Source organism: Malurus melanocephalus, unplaced genomic scaffold, assembly GCF_030028575.1.
Source record: "Malurus melanocephalus ecotype Western Australia unplaced genomic scaffold, MMel_1.1 scaffold_189, whole genome shotgun sequence".
Classification (NCBI taxonomy): Eukaryota; Metazoa; Chordata; class Aves; order Passeriformes; family Maluridae; genus Malurus; species Malurus melanocephalus.
Window position 1 is genome coordinate 194,320 of NW_026623421.1, and position 13,095 is coordinate 207,414.

The 13,095-nt window shown below is 43.0% G+C and overlaps 1 protein-coding gene across 9 annotated transcripts in view; it reads left to right on the forward strand.

Annotated features, from left to right (window-relative positions):
* The first annotated feature begins 383 nt into the window (after positions 1-383).
* THRB (thyroid hormone receptor beta) overlaps positions 384-13,095 on the forward strand; it is a 155,162-nt gene continuing 142,450 nt past the window's right edge. For 4 of the 9 annotated variants that reach the window (XM_057373187.1, XM_057373179.1, XM_057373180.1 and 1 more), the window contains exon 1: positions 574-697. The gene's annotated coding sequence lies outside the window, so the exon portion shown is untranslated. Of the gene's footprint in view, positions 469-573; positions 698-1,159; positions 1,422-13,095 lie in introns of those variants that run through there. The other 5 variants (XM_057373181.1, XM_057373185.1, XM_057373190.1 and 2 more) reach the window with 2 other exon arrangements.

The following is a 13,095-nucleotide window of genomic DNA, read 5'->3' on the forward strand; positions in this document are numbered from 1 at the left end:
CAGACCACGGGGAATCCTCCTCTTTTCCCGTGCCCGCGTYCCTCTGACAGGGTGACCCGCGGTTTTAATATCCGAAACAGAAAARCGCCGCGGTCCCCGCGCAGCGACTCCCCCGCCGCCCGCGGCCGCTCGCCGTGCCCGCAGCTCTCCTCCCGAGCCCCGGGGGCGAAGCGGTCACTCGGCGGCGCCCCGGGGCCCGCCCTGCCGGGCACCGCCCGCGGAGMCGCGGGGCAGCCGGGGGGATCCCGGCTCCAGCGGCGCTACAAGTGGCCGCCGGGGGCGGTTTCGGCTCCGGCTCCGCCGCGGATTCCCTCCGCCCCGCGCCCGCCTCCCGGCGACCCTCTCCGCGGCGCGGAGGGGCCGCGGGGCGCGTTGCGTAACGCGGCGCTGGGCTCCGCTCCGCCGCGCGTCGCTCGGGGCGGCGGGAGGCGCGGCGAGGCGAGGCGGGTCGGGTCGCCTCGGCCGGAGGTGAGCGGCGGCGGCGGCGGCGGGGCGGGCGGGGCCGGGCCGGGGGGGCGCAGCGCGGCGCGGCGTGTGCGCGGCCCCGCGGGAGGCGGCGGCGCAGGCGGGGGGAATCCAGGTCACGTCCGCAGCCAGACGGCGGCTGGCGGGAGGGACGCGGCGAGAGGCACCGCAGCGCACCGCGCCCGGGCGGGCGGCGAGCGGCGCGGGGCAGGCGCTCCACTCCGCTCCGCCGGTAAGTCACCCGAGTCACCCGAGTCAGCCGGGGCTGCGCGCCCGAGCGCGGGCGTGGGCGAGCAGGGGGTGCCGGCTCCGCAGGTTGGCGTCCCGGAGCGCCCCCGGGGAACGCCGCGCTGCCCGCCGTCCTCCCGGCACTGCGGGGCGAGCGCGGGGGAGCCGAGCCGCGCTCCCCGGCCGCTCACTATATTTAGCCGTCACCGGTGGGGAGAGCGGCGGCAGCGGCGCGCAAACGCTGTCGGGGAGAGAGCTCCGCCGGCCCGTCGGGGCGCCGCCCGCCCGTCCGCCCGCAGCAGCATCCGGGGGCGGCGGGGGGCGAGCGGCGGCGCGGCCCGGCGGGGAGGGCAGGGACGGAGCCGCGGCACCGCCGGTATTCATCACCGCGGGGGGCGGCGGGGCCGGGCGGGGGGAGCGGCGGCGTGCGCGGCTGCCGGCGCTTCCTGATTTATTTATGTTTGCAGCATAGGTGGTATTTCCCCGTTAAGAGTTTATCCATTGAAGTTTTCTATTTGACTTTCTAAAGCGGCGGCGGCAACAACAACAACAACAGAAACCCGCGAAGTTAAAAAGCCAAATGTGTTAATTGTTAACTAAATATAGACGAGGAAGCTTTGGAAGCTGTAGTGGGTGGATTGATCAGGCAGCGTACGAGTAAAAAGGAAAAGGGAAAAATGTCAGCCGTGTGAAGCCAGTTGCCGGTAGGAAGGATCGCACCTGTTCTGGTGAGTGGTAGGAGCCCCAGAGCCCCGTGGTCCCCAGAAACCTTGTTTGCCCTCCTGTGATCCGGTGGAGGAAGGCGAAACATAGGTTAAAAATGCTGTAATAAATACCAGGTCTGACCAGGAAGGCAAACGGGACTTTTTTTCTACAGTATAAGCCCTGATCCTTTTTTTTTAATTTTAACTTAACACAAAATTCGTGCGTTCAGACTGAGCCATCTGCTAGTTATAGTAACATATTTAGTGTTTATTTACAAAACTTAGTCTGTCGTAAATATACGTTTGCATAATTGATAGACTGTGGATATTTTTATAAAAAATGGTTTGTTTTCATTTTGCAGTTCAGTACTACTTGTGTGTTGAGATAATTTACTAGATTTTCTGGTTCCTGCTTTCCCAGCTCCAACTTCTGAATAAACATTTGAGAAGAAAAACTAAAACAACAGAGCAAAAGGTTTGCTCTTTTATAAGAAATTTCTGTAATAACAAGGTAATTTTTGGAAGACTTTGTCATAATCAATGCAGTTGCATTGGCTAGTTGTATTGCCTCACAGAGAGGCTTGAGTTCTCTCCCTTACTTTGAACTCTAAATAATACAGCTATATGAATGTATAGCCTTTTCTAAAGAGAAGAAGCTGAAATAAGTCACTGGAAAGTATAGCCCTTCACTTTCTCACAGAACAGCTGTTTAAGGCACAATAACAACAGAAGTTTTGTGAAACTGTGTATGCCTGTATGCCTATTTCCTTCCTCACATGGCTTTTTGTTTTTTTCTTTTCTACTAACTGGCATGAAATCACCCYTCATATTAGTCCCAGGACCCTTAAATTAGTCTCAGCCTTCTTCCAGTTTATTTGAATTGGTGACCTTTGGATGAGCTGGTGTGTTCCATTGTTACATGCTAATGATGGAATAATCTAGTCCTGACGTACCAGTTGTGAAACCGAGGGCACTGCTGCTGGATGGAAATTCAAACATCTTACTGCTCCATGTTGGAAAAGGCAGGAATTAACTGTGGTTTTCATCTGCTTTTAACTGTGTGGACTCTGATTTTCAGAGCTGAAAGGGCTCAAATTAAAGTCTGTTAGAGTTGATGGAAAATCTGCCATTTTTTTACCGGTTTTGGATAAAATCTTGTATGAGTTGGTGTTGAGCACATCATGGCTACTCCAAATTGTTCAGTCCTTTTGAAATTCTTTGCATATCCAAGTCATTATGTAAAGTMATTTTTTTTGTTTACTGTCTCCTTTTGTGTGAGAATATTCTTTTGCTTAGTAGAAAAGTGGTGATGTTTTTGTTCACTCTCTTATATGCTGCAGCATTAATTTTGCTATCTGATCTTTTCCTATTATGTGGGGATGACATGGAGGATTTTGGAAAAAGTGAAAGTGCTTTTGCTGAAGGCTGCTTACCCTGAAGGTTTTTTCAGGTGTTTTTCAGAGAGCTTGCTGTAGTGTAATAGTGGGACATCTGAAGTTGTAAGACATGCATTCTCTGATGTGCATGTTGTACTTCCCTTGTTCAGTATATGGTCGTTTGCTGCTTTTTTTTTTTTCCTATGCATGTGAAGGGCAGAAAGTTGTTAGTGGTAACAGATACTGGTTTTCTGTGAAAAAGCTTGCAGAATAACACATACCTGTGRTAGGCATATATCCTCTCCTGGCGTCCCTGTTGATGATGAGAGGGATTTTCCTCTTGGCTATATGTAAAAACCCAGCCAAGAGAAAGTAGGGAGGAGAAGGACTGCTAAACTTAAATCATGGAAGTTTGTCAGAGTTTATTGTCTAGTGTAGCCTGTCTTGAAATTTGATTCCATTTGGAAGGGAGTCAAGAGATGAAACCTCAAAAAAACCCACCTGATTTGAGGCAGGGCGTCCTCCAGCAAGAATCTCATTTGCCACGGGAAGGGTGAGACCAGGAATTTTGGCTCCTAGGAAAAGGAAATTCTGGAGCTCATTATCTCTCCACCATCATATTCTGGTTTACTGATTTGGGGTTTGCTTATTACTAAAAGTTGAGGAAGGCAAAAGAGGCATGCATGTGAAAGAAGCCCAGGTAAAYAGGCTGCGATGAGGGAAGGCAGAAGAAGCACAATTACTGGGAGCCCTCATGCCTTGGGTTTCCTTCAAGGACTTGGAAAGTGCTAATTTTCCCAGCCAAACTAATTTGCTTTTTAATGAGAGGTGGCTGTCATGGCAGAAAGCAAAGTTGTACTGCAAGGTGCAGCGTGTCAGTGCAGAGCTGTGTTTTTTCTCCATCCTTTACTTTTTCCTTTGGGATTTCCAAAACACGTGAGATTATGGCCTCTGGAAGAAAGGTGGAGGTGGTGCTGGGGCACTGTCCACCTACCTGCAGGGACTGAGGCAGCACATCCATGCCATGATGTTTCCACGATCTAAAGGAATTGATAGCTAGGATCTAAAGGAATTTTCTGCCAGAAAGGGTCAGAGGACCAGTCAGGAAGGATTTTCCTRATATTTCCACCATTTGTCTTTGTTSCCTTCTTTCCAAATATCAGAAATGKCTRTGTATGTAGTTCTAGATTGTCTYCTGCTTGGCCCCATTTAAGTAAAAGAAGAAATGCTGTTCAGTAGCACTTCAGGTGTATGACAGCAGAATTCTGCCTTGTCACCAAGGTGCTTTCCTTCTATCTGCTTAACTGAAGGAAGGCCTCTGGGTGAGTGAGGGAGTCTGCTGGAAAGTGCAGTAAAAGTATGTTAGTCCCGAGATCTGTTTGGCTTAATTTACCCCATAAAAAGTTAGCAGAATAATCCACATGGCCATTAGTGTGGCAGTACTGCTGCTGGTGTTTTTTAAACTTGTCACTGTGCAGTAGAGAAATAATCTCCCTTCTTAGGCGTGAACTAGGATTTTATGTATTGTACAGGGATAACTAAAAAAAACAATGCATGTGTTATGAGAAGCTTTGTAATTGAAATCAAGGGCAGACTTTAAATTTCTTTGTAAAGATTAAAGAATTGTATTCCTTCAATTCTGTGTTATTCCATCGGTTGTATGTGGTCCAAGAGGACATTTTGAATAAAGTAACTGAGTCTTGCATAAGTTGTTTCTCTCATTTAATTTACAACACGTGAATGAGATTGTTTCCATCATTCATCACAACTACTTAATTTAAACATGGTCATGGTAGGGGGACAATACAAGTAAAAAGACTGATTGGAAAAGTTGGTTCTGCTGTTAACCTTTTCAGTGCATGGTCACACTGCCGAAGTGCATGTAACCCTGCAGCTAGAGAGAAGGAAATTGAAAGCAAATAAAATAGATTTTTGAAATACAAGAGTTAACTTGAGTATTCTATTCTGAATGCTTTTGGTCATAAAAATTCTCATTTTACTCTAACCCATTGTGGCTTATTGCAAATAAAATCTCCTGTGAAGCTAGTGAACTAGTCAAAGAACCAAGGATTGAATCACAGTTTAAAAAAAAACCAAACTRTATATCCTCAAGAGTCTTAAATATACAGAAGCTGTAATAATTTTTACTGATGAACTAAAAGGGCAAATACTCTTATGTTATAATTAGATTATACGCATGAAAGCAGTGTGATCATTCTAGACTACAGAACTGTTCTGTGTCCTCTGGTGAACCTAACCCAATAAATTAGGGTTCTGTTTTTCCATTGGAAGAAATAAAAGCACTGATTGTCAAGCTGCCTGATAGTAAGGTAGAAAACAGAGCAAGAAGATCAATGTCTTATCAAGTGAATTTAAAGTCAATCAAAAGTCTTCCTTTTACTGAACAGAATGAAGTCAGTACATATAGAACCAAATCACTTGTATATATGCACACACAATGATAACTGTTTCATCTTGGGTAGAAGTTTATTCTGCTCACCTGCTAATTTTTTTTTGCCTATTTTGATGCTGATATTTGAGTGTCTTTTTGAATACTTTGTGGGAGTTGGTTGGCGTGAACTGTATGCCACAGGTACAGCACCAATATTGCTTGACAGTAAGATGTGCTTTGCAGCAGCAGTGGTGTAGGAAAATAAAGGAGCACTTGAAGAAAATTAGAAGTATCTGTCAACTACATAAGCAGTTGGATCCTTGAACAATTGCTCACTAACTGATATCTTTGTGACATGCATATGGATGAACCATTTTCAAAACATTCCCAAGAAAAATACACTTCTGTGAGAAAGAAGAGCTGTTTTCATCACCATTGCAAGTTGGCTTGCTTGAGTCGTGTGTCATGTTTGCTCTCGTTTTCTACAGCTGTACAATGTTCTTGAGCTATGGCCTTTTCCTTACTKCTATTTTCATTTGCAGACCTTCACATCTTTCTTCCACTGACTTGGTCTTGCAACTTGGCCCCCTTGAGCATCCTGTTAACTCCACACCTCCCACTCATGACTTTGCATTTTTTCTCTTGATTCTGCTATGCCAGCTCCTTACCATGTGCTCCAGCSCAGCTGTACTTCAGCAGGTATGGAGTGCTGCTGCAGCTGCTTGGTTTCCTACCAGTGGAAAGAATGAGCACTAATAAATTGAAGCTATTTCTTCTTTAGCATTGTTTTTTTTTCCTCTGTCCTTTAGCACAAAATCATTCCTGGTCCATTTGCCTTCCTGCTTGCAACTTCTGACAGGTTGGATTGCCTCCATGACTTTATACTGTTTTCTAGCTTTGCATTAAAATAGTTTTATTCTCATGATTTATTAACTTGTCCCTGGCTCTGGGGTTTTTTTAGTATTTCATACATTTTTTTTTWAAAAAAGTGGCATGTTTGTGTGCAAGGTGCTTCGAAGTATAATTATGAGCTGTAGCATTTATGTATAAGGCTTAAAATAACTTTGTTCTTGCTTCAGGAAATTGAAGGGTTTATCTTGAGCCTTCKTTTATAAGTTAGGTGTTTTACTTTCCATACTGCATTTTTTCTCATAAAAAAAAAAGATAAGGTGAAATGCATTATSCAGTTAGATAAACAGGGAAATATTCTGTACAGAGCTGTTTCCATGTAAATCCAGAATATACATGACCATGCACATATGCATTAAAAGAATATTCCCCTGTAGAGTATTTGTGATAAAATGATTTTTTAAAGCAAATAAATTACTTTCATTAGATATTAACATATGATTTTATTTCTACAAATACAGAGAAAATTTTATCTGAAACACAAAGTACCTCCTATGCAGTGCTGAACTGCATGTGTTTTGTGTTGTGCCTGATTCACTGATGGGACTTACTGAATTGATTTGGTTTAGTGAAGTGCTCTGACCAGAATAAAACAGCTTCAGCCAGAGGACTTGGATCAACTATTTAACTGTAGGAGTTGCTAACTATTAAGATTAAAGAAAGGAAAAGAAATACCAGAACCAGATATGCAGCCTTAATTCAGGTKTCTTTGAATATATGCTGGTAGACTATGGTTTACAGTCCATGGATGGTATTGCTTCATATTTCAGGGTTCTTAGCCCTATGTAATAATAGTTGTGCTTGAAAACTGCAGTTCCTCTTCATTTTATTTGAAACCAGGAAATTTGGGAACATCAATGCTGTTGGGAATGAAAGGGAATGAATGAAATCAATGAAAGGGAATGCTGTTGGTTACGTACAATATTGTGACCCTGTGGTCCTTGCCTGTGARTTATACACATGTAACAGTAATTTGTCACTGGTTATTCTGAGTTTTGAGTTGAAAATCACCTCTGCATCATGGAGGTACCTAACCTGACTACCCAACTTCACATTCAATTGTTGCAAACTGTTCAACTCTATTTCTCTTGCTTGTTCTGTTTSACTTGCCCCCTGTCCCAYGCAGCAGATACCTCACACTTTTCAYCTTTGCCAGAAGTGGGAGAGGGCCGCTAGAGACATTTCACTTTTCTGAAGAGTCTTATACATTGAGATAGAATGTCCTGTCAGATGCTCTGGTTGCTGAATCTGGCTGATGCTGGAGGCAGCTGCTGTGCTGCAAGCTGGCAGAGTGGCTTGCACTTGGTGTCACCTGCCACCTGGTTCCTTCTGACAGGGTCTTCTTGCCACCAGAAGGGACAAGCCAATGACAAGAATCCCTCTTGCCATTGTGTTGGCCAGAACCCGTGCTTTTGCCTTCTTGAGTTTCTGCATTACTGAGTATTGAGTTATTTGGGTTTGTATTTTTTTTTTGTCCCTGGTCCCTCTGCCATTTAGCATCTCCCTCCCTTGCACCCCTACCCAGGAGTTCTGCCGTGTGTGTGTGTGTGAGCACTGACATGTGCTGTGAGACTTGGACAAAAACAGGGATAGCCTCCGTAGCCTCTGAAACGCGTGAAGCCTTCTTCCTTGCCGAGTAGGTTGTTGCACAAGATACCATCTTGAAGACAGCTGTCTTCATTTGCATTGAACTCTGGGAGAACCCAGAGACTGCTCTGATAATCAGGCCTCCTAGGGAGCCTGTTTGCTTTCATCCTCTGCCCGGGGAAGATGAATCTCACCCGCTGCCACTCTCACGGTAGGATGCGGGGAATGTGCTTGCAGCCATTCTGGCCATGGCTTTCCAGTGGGTGGATGGTGGGAGTGTGTTTTGCGAGGCAGAAGGATCTTCTGCTGTTATCTCTTCAACAGCYCTCGTATCAAAACACTCTCTTGGTTTTGCAAAAGTACAAGTGCTTTCTCTGCTTGRAGGTTAGGCGTGAGTGGGAATAGCATGGCCTGGGGAAAGGAAAGTTCTGGATTCTGTAATTCCTGAGYGAGGGAGGGCTCTGGTCATACTGTCTCTACAGAGCTGTTCCCTTAGCTAGCCATCATCTGTCCATCCTACCTGCAGTGACATGGATAATTCTCCTTGCTTTGGCTCTGCAGTGGCTTCTTTTCAGTGCCCCTTTCCTTGCATGGAGCCGTGTWCATGGAAAACCATATGAATATAAAGCACCATATGTGCTCCCTTCTGCTTTCAGTTGTCTTCACATTTTCTGAAATACCTGATAGCTGGTAAATTCAAGAATCTGGATGAAACACCTTTTTTTTCCCAAATACTACAACAAATGTTTGTGAAGGACAAATAAACTTAGACAAGCCCCCCCTCTATTTTCCCTTTCTGACTAGACTTTTATTTTCACAGGGACAGCAGGATTCATCCTTGTTATAAGGCCCTTTCTTTGCAAGTTACAGGTTCTGTCTCAAGGAATAGAATCCAAGTAGTTGAAAGAAAAATAATTTTAAATTAAGTAGAAAAATTAAATAGAGAAAAGGTCAACCCCAAACATTTCCCTTGCTACTTTTGCAGAAATCGCATGACTGTTTGTACAGGTAGTCCAGAGACACTGTGGCATCTCCATCCTTGGAGATMCTAAGAAAACAGGTGGACATGGTCCAGGACAACCTGCTCCATGTCACCCAGCTCAATTGAGCAGGGTGATGGACTGGACAATCTGCAGAGGTCCTATCCAGCCTCAGGCATTCCTTGAYTGAAACTTTCTGAAAAGGTTTTGGAAGAGAATTGCAGTTCACTTTGTTAGATCTGAGTGAAACACAGAATAATTTAAAGTAGGTTCATTCAGTGGAAAGTGTAGAACACACTTTCAAATTAAGCTGGTCTGCCAGRCTTGCCCATAATAAATTCAGGGGAGTGAAAAAAAAAATTCATACCAAATTAACAGAGCAAATCATATTGTTTCTGTCTACACAAACAACTGAAGAGTCTCTGTAACTTTAAAAGGTGCTTTAAATGCATTTTCCATGCACAGATCAGAGTTGTGAGCTTACTTAAAACTTAKAAAAAGAATTTATGCTCTCACCTTTGCACATAAGAAGCCAATTCTCAGGATCATTGCCTTTGATGCCATAGAAAGAATCATAGGCTTAAAAAGGAGCCAGGACTTGCCTGCTGTTTAGTAGTAATTTTCTGATTATGCTTTGCTCATAGGAATGTAAATGTAAAAAGCAAAATTTACATAAGCAGACTACTCTGTGAACCTTTGCCCTCCCCTCTCCCTTGACCTTTGCTGCCCAGTTTGGCTCCCAGTGCTTTTTCAGAGATCTCTTTCTAGGATTGCATGTCTCTCTAACAAAAACCCCAAGTTCTGAAAGCAAGGAAGAGGTGGAATTGCAGCCACAAAACCTGAACTCARGCAATCTTCCCTCTCCCATTACTGCTACACCTACACATGGGGCAGCCTGTGGGGACCAGYGTGGACACTGGCTGGCAACCAGACATCTCCTCACCTTTGCTCTTAGATGGAGCTTATCCACAAARGGCAGCTGGGAATTCATGCCTATAAGTTCACATTGGTTTAACCTCTTGTTTCACAACAACAGTGCAGGCTGCCTTTTTCCTGAAAAAAATCTATTTCCCAATATTCTTAACATACTTTATTTTCTYGGCACAGGATTGGAGGGAAGGTTTATCAACAATTTATGTTGGACATAGAAGGGAAAGGACTGCTGACAGGATATTTCTTGTTGTCTGTGCAAGCAGAGTGCAATAAGACAAAAAGCTTGGACTCCTCTTTGTGAAGTTCAAGCCATGTTATAACTTGAGCTCMGTGTATTCAAAACCTGTCTGTATAAATATAGCTGTAGTCCATTTTGATGATCACAAATCTGCAGCTGAATCAATTATTTGATGGTGCAAGAAAGATATGTAAAGGGAGACCTTTGCCACTGAAGCCCAGATCTACAAGATCAAATCTACAGTCTGATTTTCTTTTTTAATGGTTTGTTGCTAAGTGTTTCCTGATACATCCTRCCTAATCTTGTCAATATTTCTTTAGGACTTGCTCCTTTAAATAGCTTTGGATGAGTGGAGCATCCCATACTTTTCCAAAGATTTCCTGGAGTAAATAAAAGCCATTTGTGTGAACATGGGCTGAAAGAAGCAAAGCCCCATCTTGAGCCCTGCACAGTCTTAAGGCAGCCTGTGTTTGGGAAATGAGAGTAGTATGGCATTACAGTGTTTGCTTTGGAAGGTAATCTAATCTAAAAGAGCTTGAAACAATTTGAAAATTAGAATTGTGGAAACCTCAATGTCATTTTCTTTTCCTTCTTTAAGAGAAGAAATATTTAAACYCAGAAAGAGCACTAGGCAGGAAGAATTTGGGAGATTCAACCTGGCAGATRTTGCAAGGCATGTGATAGACTAGGACTGAGCTTTACCTATTGCTATTGTGAAGTTAAGATCTTCAATCTCTGTTAGGAGCTCCAAATTTCACAACACTTGGGTGATGGTGTAACAGGAAGAAGGGTGTGGACAAAACTACAGAGCTACATATGAGTAATTCAAGACCTCACCTGTTTTCCCATCTGGAGAGCWGGGCAAAGTGGGGAAAGCAGATGGGCAGATCAGAAGTTACAGTTTAAGCGCTTAACTTTTGCTGAGCTTATCTGTATTGAGGATAATCCTTGGGGATTCGTGTTTGTTGCATGCTTTTTGCATTTTTTGGTGGATACGTTTTGAGTCAGAAAAAATGATGTCTGGTGTCACACTTTTTATGTTCTGTCTCAGCCATAGCAAATCTGAGCTTCTAAGCTGTAGCCAGCAGATGCCAGCAGTCTTTGTGGTACTATATTGTTAGTTTACTTTGTTTTCTACAGTGATGTCCTTAGTGGTGAACAAGGTACCTTTTTAATAATTCCAAAGTGTGGAATTACTGTCTCATTTCCATGTAAAAAAGTTGCAGCGAGTATTGCRGGCAGATTATGATTTTAAGTAGTGCCCAGAACTGATATGTCAGAAAGGAAAAACTATGATCCCAACAACAATTTTTGMAATTCAGGCAACGTTATGTATGTTTAATAAATGCATGTCTTCCTGCAATGTTGGTAATCAGGGGTCAGGATTCCAAAATGACACTTAATGAGATTGTCTTCAGTGGCTATTACGGCTGGAGAATCAAGAAAGGCAAAAATAAAGGTAGGTGATACAAGCTTACTGTTTTCCAAAGCTCAACAGTTTTGTGAGCAAAATGATCTGCTTACAGTGTGTTTTTAAGATGGAAGTAATTTTATCTATGGKGCTAAATTTGGAATGAGTATACCCAGCCATCTGCATCTGTGTATATGGCAAGTCTAATATCTTGATTTGGGATTAAATTTATCCCATGCTCTTGTGTGTTTTTCTTCAGACTTTTACCTTAGGTTTTGGGTTTGTTTTGTTTTTTTCTTTTTCTGTATTGATGTGGAATCTCATTGTTAAATATTGTTGCATTTCTTGTTTACTGATATCCTTATGAAAAACTTGGTGAAAGTTTGTGAAAACTCAGGGGTCYGCATACTCTTATATGTCAGTTAGCCAGAAGTATTGATACTAAAAGCAATTAATGCTCTTCCCTTTGTAATCCAAGCTAATGTCCTCTAATCAACATTATGTAATTCAACAAATAGAGCAAAACCTACTGAATTAAGACACTGTTCTGTTATCTCTGGATGTGCTGCATAGCACATACATTTGTATCTTTTGAACATTTTGTAGATCAGTAGCTGAATTTCTGTGAGTAAATGCATTGTATTTTTGAGCCAATGAATCTCACTTTCTGTCAACACATATGTTCAAGTCGTGTTTCTGTGGAATTACCCATTGTTAATTAAGAATAATTTTATCTCTTTGGCTAACAGAAGAAATTGGGGCATTATTAGGGTGTTGGCCTTGCTGTTTTCATAACAGGTTAGCTGCTTTGATCTGGCTGTGTTGACAGTAAAATTGGGTCTTCTGCTTGGACGTGTCGGAGAAGTATGTGTTTGGTTAGACCGTTATCAAATTGGAGGAAGTAACTAGAATTGGTAAAGTGAAGACAGGCACAGTAATGATAAAAAAGAGAGAAAGTTAAGCAATGTAGGGTCATGCAGAACGCTGTCACTTTGCTGACGTAATTTGTGCCTGTAAACAGAGGTCATGACGTCATGCTACAGCTATCCAAGCTCTTCTCAGTTTTGCAGCATTTTCCTGTAGCTCATACAAAGCCCAGTCCTAGAACACTGCATTCCTTTTTGYGTACTGCTCATTATTCTTTTTTCCTAACCAGTAGAGATTAAACAGAAAAGAGTTCAGGCAGGATTCGGAAACATAAAGAAAAGTGTGAAATGAAAATTACATTAGCAAAGACTGCAAAGTGTCTGTATACATCTGTTAGTGACCATGTCTGTGTTGTCTGAAAGAATGGGTAAATGGTAATTGCAAAAAGTGAAGATTTTTAAAATTCTAACAAGATCTACTTACTAGACTTTGGTCTGTGTGTGATGGTGTTATCACCCTGGAAGTGMTTTTCAGGAATTAAGTTGTGTGAAGCACCAGCAGCTGTGAATTGTAGAACATGGGGCAGAATGAGGGGTAGGCAGCCACTGAAGTCCCATCTTGTACCATCATTTTTGGTAGTAGTGACATGTCCTTGTGTTGAACACTAAATGCCTTTGACCTAATTGAACTCTAATATAACAGCATGGAGAACATGGGCCATTCACATCATGGAAAGGTTGAAGGAAAATACATTGAAGTATTTCCTAATTTAAGTGTAATATTTTTCCTTAGTTAAACATACTCAATAATATAAAGCAAGATACAGCAAAAATAGGATTCAGTGGTATTTGACTAAAGAAGGCATATGCAATCTTGTAAGCGCTGTGTGACATTTTAGATTTTATTTAATTTTCCCTTTAAGCTCCAGACTGGAAGTTAAAGTGCCCTAAAGGAATCTTTATTCTAGTTGAAGTGCTCTGATTGCACTGATCTTTTCTTCCTTTT